Source organism: Tupaia chinensis, unplaced genomic scaffold (assembly GCF_000334495.1).
Source record: "Tupaia chinensis unplaced genomic scaffold, TupChi_1.0 Scaffold144643_1, whole genome shotgun sequence".
Taxonomy (NCBI): domain Eukaryota; kingdom Metazoa; phylum Chordata; class Mammalia; order Scandentia; family Tupaiidae; genus Tupaia; species Tupaia belangeri.
Genome location: NW_006204504.1, coordinates 2975 through 12167, shown reverse-complemented (window position 1 = coordinate 12167; position 9193 = coordinate 2975). Strand labels below are relative to the sequence as shown.

Here is a 9193-nt window from a genome sequence, read left to right as displayed (position 1 = left end):
GCCGCCACCGAGATGCCTCTTGCTCCCCAGGCACCTCTGCAGCCCGGGGCAGGTGGCTGGAAGCTCCAGACTCAGCTTAGGGTATCCTGGATGACCTCAGTCCCCACAGGGAGGAAGTTTAGAAGCGTTGCATTTTTTTTTTTTTTTTAAAAACTGTCGTATGCCTGTGCTTGCTAAAGAGAGACAGAGTTTACGCCAATCCTCCTCCAATTTGCCATCGTGTTGGAATTTTGAGCAGTCTCAATGCCCCGGATGCTTGTGTCTTTCCTTTTCTTTTCTTAATTTTTTTTATTTTTTGGAGAGGTTTTCGCTATAGGGCGTGTGCGCTCACCAGATAGACAGAGAGACAGAAAGCGAGAAATCTCTTCCAGGATTTGGGTCATGCACCTACACTGGCCCTGAGTGTTCCTCCAGCTACTGTGTCCCAGACTCGAACCACTCAGTCTGTCATGTAGGAACCCACCGCCTTCACCACCACTCCATAGACTGTTCCCACTAAGGTAGGTCAGCCATATGGAATCCACTTCCTCTAACCTCTAGGCTTTAAAGAGGCCCTGGGTTGACAGGATTTTTAGCACGTTAAAATGTTATTTCAGGGTGCAGACAGGTGGCATGGCAGATAAGCTGATGGACTCCCACATGGCCAACGGCCATTCCAGTCCTGAACCTAGTGGCTTGGTTTCTCACTTTCCCTCTCTTTTTCTAGTCAAATTATTAAAAAATAAGTAATGAGGGGACAGCAGATGGCTCAGCAGTTACATCGCCAGACTCCCACATGGCTGACATGATTGATGTCCCAACCAGGTGGCTTGAAACTCACACTAGGCACCTGGGCATGTGTCTCTAAGATTCTGGGATGAGAATGGAGAAGGGATTGCAGAATGGCAATTTCCCCCGGAGGATGATTTCTCTTTTCTTCTTACTGTTTCCCCCACCTGCAGCATACATGCCCTAATGCAAAAACCTCTACAAAAAAATAAAAATAAAAGGAAAATTAAATAATTTTTTTTAGAGGATTTTGCTATAGGGCACATGCGCTCAGCAGAAAGACAGAGTTAGAGAGAGAGAAAGCGAGAAATTTCCCCCTCTGCGGGGGATGGTCATACCGCACTCCCTTCTACTCTCGGGATCTTGGGCACTCACGCACACACACCAACCGTGAGTTTAAGCCACTAGGTCTGGGACTCGAACCATGGTGGACTACATGGGGCTCCATTGACATTGCCACTATGTCATCTGCTGGTCCCGAAATAATTTTTTTTTTTTTTTGAGAGGCTTTTGCTATAGGGTGCGTGCACTCGCCAGAAAGAGACAGACAGAGGAACAGAAAGCAAGAAATCACCCCCCAAGGGGGATGGCCATGCCACAATCCCCTGTCCTCCATTCTCCTCTCGGGATCTTGAACATGCACGCACATGCGCCCGGCATGAGTTTAAGCCACTGGGTCTGGGATTCGAACCGCAGTTGACTACATGGGAGTCCAGCAACATAGCCATTACACTAACTGCTGGCCCCCCAAAATAATTTTTTTTAAATATGTTTTTGCTTTTTGGCCTCCATGCTTTCTGAGAAAAAAACCCCATGATCTTTCGTATTTTCTTCTTCTTGCTCTTTTCTTTTTTTAAAAATAATTTATTTTATTTTATTTTTTTGGAGAGATTTTTGCTATAGGGCGCATGTGCTCGCCAGACAGACAGAGAGAGACAGAGAGACAGTAAGTGAGAAATCACCCCACAGACGGGATGGCACACTACAATCCCTTCTCCTCCAGTCTCCTTTTGGGATCTTGGGCACACATGCACATGCGCCCGCATGAGTTTTAAGCCAAACGGGTCTGGGGCACGAACCACGGTCGACTACATGGGAGTCCAGTGACATAGCCATTACACTAACTGCTGGTCCCCAAAATAGTTTTATTTTTTGAAAGACATTTTTGCTATAGGGTGCATGTACTCCCCAGTGAAACAGAAAGAAAGTTTGAAATGATCCCCTTGGGTGGATGGCCACGCAGCAATCCCTTCCTCTTCATCCTTCTTTTGGGATTTTGGGCATGCACACACAGGTACCCACCGTGATTTTAAAGCCTTAGATTTGGGAATCGAACCACAGCTGGCCATGTGGGAGTCCAGAACCCCATCCACCACTTTACCCTCTGCTAGCCCTGTATTTTCTTGTTAATTAAAAAAAATGTATTTATTTATTATCATTACTTAAGTTTGCTATAGGGCATGTGTGCTCATCAGAGAGAGAAAGAGAGAAAGGAAGCCACCAGGTCTGGGACTTGAACCGATTTTGGCCATGTGGGAGTCCTGTGCCTTAACCACCAAACGACATGGTTGTCCCTTTTCTTGTTAATTTAATGCATTGTGGTTTTTTTCTTTTTTCAGAGAGAGATTTTTGCTATAGGGCATGTGCACTCACCAGAAAGACCGAGATAGAGAGATAGAAAGCGAGAAATCACCACCGAGGGGGGATGGCCACACCACAATCCCTTCTCCATTCTCCTCTGGGGATCTTGGGAATGCACACACACACACGCCTGGTGTGAGTTTAAGCCACCGAGTCTGGGACTCGAACCGCAGTTGACTACATGGGAGTCCAGCGACATAGCCATTACACTAACTGCTGGTCCCATTAATGTATTGTTTTTCTCAAGCTGTTTTCAAGATTGAAAATTTAAAAAAATTTTTTTTTGTTCTTTACTGCCTGTGTATGTGCTCTCCAGAGAAGGAGAGGGAGAGAGAAAGCACCTCCCTACAGTGAGGCATGATCATGCTGCAATCTTTTTTCACCTCTTTCTCTGTTAAGATTATGGGTGTGCATGCACACACGCTCAGTGTTTTTTTCAAGCTGCTGGAGCTGGGACTCAAAGCATGGTTTGCCATGTGGGATCTGGCTTCCCATGCATAGCATTTAACCATTCTTCGACAGGACTGGCACTAAAGATTTGTTTTTGTTTTTTAGCAGTTTATGTATCTAGCCATGGACTTCTTTGAGATGATGGTATTTCCCAGTTCATTGAGATTTCTGAACCTGTAAATATAATTTTCTTATAACTGTTGCCAAATTTGTAATTTCCAGATGTTATATTTTCTTTTTTAAAGAATTATTTCATTTAACTTTCTTTTTTAATTTAATTTTATTTATTATCATAATTTTTATATTACATTAAATCACATATCTTTACAATGTATTACATTTCTTTTTCCAGCATGCATACCATTCATATCAGTCAAGACAAAGACATTACTATCGACATCATCAAACTGCTTTTCATAATTTTTTTTCAGATTATTATTTACTTTATTTATTTATTTATTTTTGGAGAGGTCTTTGCTATAGGTTGTGTGCGCTTGCCAGAAAGATAGAAAGACACAGAGAGACAAAAATTGAGAAATCACCCCCCCCCCAGGGGAGAAGGGCATGCCTGTAATTCCTTCTCCTCCATTCTTTTCTTGGGATCTTGTTCATGCACGCACACATGCCGGGTGTGAGTTTAAGCCACTAGGTCCAGGACTTGAACCGCGGTTAACTACATGGGAGTCCAGTACGCCAACTGCTGGTCCCCAGATTACTATTATTATTTATTCTAATTTTTTTAAAACATTCAATCACTATATAACATTTGGCTTATAAAAGGAATTTACCCAACATGAAAAACTTCTCAGTCTAGTCCAGTTGAGAATACTATACATGTTATCAACAGGTAATAATTCGATAATGGGAATTTTAATCTATCCTGTAAGCATAGCCACTAAGATCTATTATAAGGAGAAAATGTGGTAGTCAAATGGGATATTTATTTATTTTAATTTGACCAGAGAGGGATAGATTGAGAGAGAGAGAAAAAGAGAGAAGGAAAGTGAGAAAGCATGCTGCCAGGTCCAGGACTCAAAACGTGGTCAGTCATTGGGACCAGCAGTTAGCGTAATGGCTATGTCGTTGGACTCCCATGTAGTCGACTGTGGTTCGAGTCCTGGACCTGGTGGCTTAAACTCACACAGGGTGCGTGTGCGTGCGTGCCCAAGATCCTGAGAGGAGAGTAGAGGAGAAGGGATTGCGGCATGGCCATCCCCCAGGGGGTGATTTCTCGCTTTCTGTCTCTCTGTCTCTCTCTGTCTTTCCGGTGAGCGCACGTGCCCTATAGCAAAACAAAACAAAACAAAACATGGTTAGTCATGTGAGAGTCCAGCACCCCCAACCACCATGCTACCTGCCAGCCCCCAGATGTTATATTTTCAAGTACTTGTTTTCTGCTATCATCATAAAGAATGTGTTAGCATTTTCAAGTATACTTAAAGCTTCATCAGTTTCTCATTGTGATTATGTTCCACAAGGTTCTTAGTGTATCATGGTTTTGAATTATTCCATTTTCCTAATGGATAATAATGAATAACGATAAATAAAATTACATAATTCTTTCCCCCAAAATTCAGTCTGTCAATATCTGTGTTCTCTGGTGGTCTGTTGAGTAGTTATGTTTATCAGGATTGCTGACATTGCTCTCATTCTTGGCAGTGTGACCTTGCCTAGTCAGTACATTCTCCAGCTCCTTACCTCCTCCTTTATGAAACAGTTGTCCTGCCCTCAGAGTGCTTTGTGAGGAGTAAATGAAACCATTCCTCAAAGTTATTTGGCAGACTGGCCAGCACATGCAGGCCTTCAATAAAAGTTCCTTTTCCTCTTGGCCTTCTCCCCCTTCAGACAGTCAAGGGCAGATACACTCTCACAGAAAAATGGGATGGAGCTGCACAGAGCATTAGGGGGGAACAGACTCAGCTCCTCAGTGATGGGAACTAAGTGGGGGGGGCACAGAGAGGTGGAGATGATTGCCATTGTCAGGCCAGGCCATGAACTGGTGGAGCTTATGCTTGCTTTATAGATTTTTTGGTTGGGGGGGGTGTGAGACAGAAATTCAGGAAAGCCACTTATCTGAGGTCCCAAAAGCATCCCTAGGAAGGTGAGTGTAGAAAGGTTTTGGCTATTATGTGATACAACAACTATATGCTTAACTTCAAAAAAATTTTAAATAATTATTTAACTTTATTATCATTATTTTTTAATTTGACGAGAGAGAGAATGAATGAGAGACAGAGAAAGGGAAAGTAAAAAAGCAAGCTACCAGGTCCAGGACTTGAACCATGGTCAGCCATGTGAGAGTCTAGTGCCGTAACTCCTACATCAGCTGCTGGCCTATTATGTTTAACTTTTTAAAAAACTGCAAGGCCTCGGGACCAGCAGATGGCATAATGGTTATATCACTGAATTCCCATGTAGTCAGTCACCACAGTTTGAGTTCTGGACCCAGTGGCTTAAAACTCACATTGGGTGTGCGTGCATGCATGCCCCAAATCCCAAGAGAATGGAGAAAGGACTGTGGTGTGCCCATCCCCTCTGGGAGGTGATTTCTTGCTTTCTGTCTCTCCGTTTCTCAGGCAAGTGCATATACCCTACAACAAAAGATTCTCTTAAAAAAAAAGAAAAGGGCCAGCAGGTGGTGTGGTGGTTAAGGCACTGGAATTCACATGGCTGACTACAGCTCTAGTCCCAGACCTAGTAGCTTGCTTTCTCCCTCTCCCTCTCCCTTTCTCTGGAAACACTCAGGTGAAAAAATAATACTACATTTTAAAAAGTGTGCTCTCCTTTTCTCAGTTTAAAAAAGGAAGAAAAGGGGACCAGCAGTTGGCATAATGGCTATGTTGCTGGACTTCCATGTAGTCAACTGCAGTTCAAGTCCTGGACCTGGTGGCTTAAACTCAGGCCGGGCATGTGTCTGTATGTGCCCAAGACCCCTAGAGGAGAATGGGAGAGAAGGGATTGCACTGTGGCCATTCCCCCTGGGGGGTGGTGATTTCTTGCGCGTGCTCTCTCTCTCTCTCTTTCTGGTGAGCAAATGTGCCTTATAGCAAAAAACTCTCCAAAAAAAAGAAAGAAAAGAAAAAAACTGCAAGGACAGAGACCAGCAGATGGCATAGTGGTTATGTCCATGGACTCCTACATGGCTGACCATGGTTCGAGTTCCAGACTTGGTGGCTTGAAACTCATGCCAGGTGTGTGTGCCTATGTGCCCAAGAGCTCAAGAAGAGAATGGGGAAGGGATTGCAGTGTCATCCCGCCTAAGGGGTGATTGCTCACTTTCTCTCTCACTGTCTCTGTCTCTCTCTTTGTCCAGCAAGTGCATGCACCCTATGACCAAAACCTCTTTAAAAAAAAAATAGGGACCATCAGATGGTGTAATAGTTATGTCACTGGACTCCCACATAGCAGATTGCAATTCGAATCCCGCACCCAGAGGCTTGAAACTCATGGTGGACGTGTGTGCGCGCCCAAAATCCTGGGAGGAGAGTGGAGCTGAGAAGGGATTGCAGTATGGCCACCACTGAGGAAGGCCACATATTAGATCTTACACATGAGCAACTGTTCATCTATTTTGTTCCCTTATCTTAACATGGTTGTCTGCTTCTATAAACCTGCTTCCTCTTCCCATGAGGAAATAGCTTGTGCGAGCCATACAGAAAACCGCAGCTGGGACAACATCTTATATGTGCTACCACCTTTGCCAACTAGCCTGAAACCCTTGTTTGGCGATGTAACCCTGCATGGAAACCCCGGTCCCCTCAGAAATAATTAACCTACTTGATTCAGCTTCTGTAGCTATGCATGAGAATCCTGCACATCTGGCAACTGACCCTTATGAAAGGCTACCCCAAACTTTCGCTGGCGCTATAGTTCTGACTCTCAGTCCCCGAGTCTCAGGCTGCAGTCGCTGACCAGCTAATAAAGACCCCCTTTATCCTTAATCTGCCTTTGGTGGTCATTCATTCGGTGGCACTCTATACCACCACCTCTTCCTCCCTTAGGGGGATGATTTCTCTCTGGTGAGTGCATGTGCCCTGTAGCAAAAATCTCTCTATAAAAAGGAAAGAAAAGGAACTATAAGGCTGTTTTCTAAAGTGGCTGCATCATTTACTATTCCCACCAGATGTGGATGAAGGTTCCAATTTCTCCACACCCTTGCCAAGGATTTTTATACTATTACTTTTCTCTACATTTTCTACTTTCCACAGTGATCTTTTATTTTTTTTTTTATAGTCAAGAAAATAAAAAAATGTAACTTCTTGGAGACTTTAGCTCTTTGCTTTGGTCATACACTAGCCTTTATTCAAAGACCTGGCCTCTCCCTTTCTGATCCATCACCCTTACATGTATTTACAGTTCTTTACTTTCTCCTCCTCTTACATTTTAGTCTGGACACTCACTCTGCTTACAGTTCCTACTCAGGAAGCCACCCTGGATAAAAAAAGGAGGAGAGAGGAAAAGCTGTGGCTTTGAGCAAAGGGAGAAGGGATTATTAGTCAAAGAAGACCTTGTCTTGAAACTTTTCAGTGGTAGCTGGCAAGCTCTTGTGAAGCTATGCTCTAGCCCCTTAACTCTACTGTATAGCTGCACTTGGGTCTCTTGACATTGACCTTTGTTACCTCCATTCACTATAGACTTTGACCCTGTTTTTTTTGGTTTGTTTGTTGTTTTTTTGCTCTTTCTTTTTTCTTTTTTAGAGAGACTTTTTGCAACAGGACATGTATGCTCAGCAGAGACAGAACAAAACAGGCAGAAAGTGAGAAATGACCCCCAGGGAGGATGGCTATGCTGAAATTCCTTCTCTTCCATTCTCCTCTCAGGATTTTGGACATGCCCAAACACGCACCTGGCGTGAGTTTTAAAGTTTTAAGCTTCCAGGTCTGAGACTTGAACAGCAATCAACTATGTGGGAGTCCAGCAACGTAATCATGCCATGTGTGGGTCCTAACCCTGGTGATCCTCTTGTCGTAAAATCCCTCTGGACTTGATTGATTTCTCCTGGTTCTTCAGGCCTCAGCTTAGCTTCTACCTGCTCTGGGTATCCTCCAGATAGTTAGCTAAATCCTCTTATCAGAATGCCTAGTCAGTCCCACACTCCCCATCTCGGCCCGTTGGTCCCATGTTCAATCTACTAGTCCTGTTCCCTGTCAGGCCCTAGCTCCGTACTGTCCATTTTCACAGAGAAGTTGGGCATGTTGGAGACACACTCTCCAGAGGTTAGTCTACAACAGGTACATAGTAAACAGTCATAAGCAAACAGAAGGACCTGGAAAAGCTGAGCATGGTCACCCACAAATGCAGGGAGTCCTATGGAGGAGGGGAAGAGGAGCAGGGGTGGTAGGATGACAATAATTAGAGTTTCCAAGCTCCCTTTTGCAGTCCTGGCAAATCTGCACTAGGGAAATCCCTGCTAATATCATCTAAGACACATATATGAACCTTTTCCAACCTCCATGGCCCACCCCTTACATGCTGAGTTCGTACTGGGCGAGGACCCATTCTCAGTTATCATAGCTGTTTAATCAACTGAGGAGGGTGTGGTTCTCTGATTTCCTTCTCCCACTGTTAATGGTCCCTACCTGAGCACAGGCCTGGCACACAGCAAACACACTATGAAGGTCGACCCTGATGACTCCCGCCCTCCCCACCACTTCAGTGCATGTGCTGCAGGATGTAGCCATAAGCCCAAGGAGGTGGCCCCTAGTCACCCACGTTCAGCTGCGGACACTGCAAGGCACAAATCTTGCATCATATACTTGGTAAATTCTCTGCCAATAGTCTAAATTTCAGAGCTCCTGACAAAATCTTGGTCAGCTACAGAGTTACACACACACTATCTCAGGCCTTCACAGCATCTCCCTCACACGGTAGCACTCCATCAGTCATTCGTAATCTCTTGGTTACCATGTCAACCAGACAATCTAAGTCGGGCTTGAACATACAGTTACACACCCACACACACAGTTACTCACTCACCGTCTCACACGACCAACCCGCAAAATCTCAAACCTCAGCTCACCGGACACCCTGTCAGACAACTGCACCCCAGCCGGCCGGTCAGGGCGACGCATGGAAGACATGCCGGGTGGCGTGACGGTTACTCGGGGGTTCCCACGAGGCTGACCGCAGGGGGCTTAAAACGCACGCGGGGTGCCGTGGACACGCCTGCCCGAATCCCAGAGAATGGAGAGGGATTTCGGCGCGGCCACCTCCGGCGCGGGTGTGAATGCTCGTTTTCTGCCCCCGCGGCGAGCGCTCGCGCCCTGCGGCAAAACAGACAGAACGCCACAGAGGCCCGTCGGACCCGCCTGGTCCGCCTCGCAATGTCGCGCGG

The 9193-nt window shown here is 45.3% G+C and overlaps 1 non-coding gene across 1 annotated transcript; it reads right to left on the bottom strand.

Annotated features, from left to right (window-relative positions):
• Positions 1 to 3687: 3687 nt before the first annotated feature.
• LOC114005843 (small nucleolar RNA SNORA29) lies at positions 3688 to 3798 on the bottom strand. The gene has a single exon (XR_003547640.1). It is a non-coding gene; the product is annotated as a small nucleolar RNA SNORA29 (small nucleolar RNA).
• Positions 3799 to 9193: the final 5395 nt, after the last annotated feature.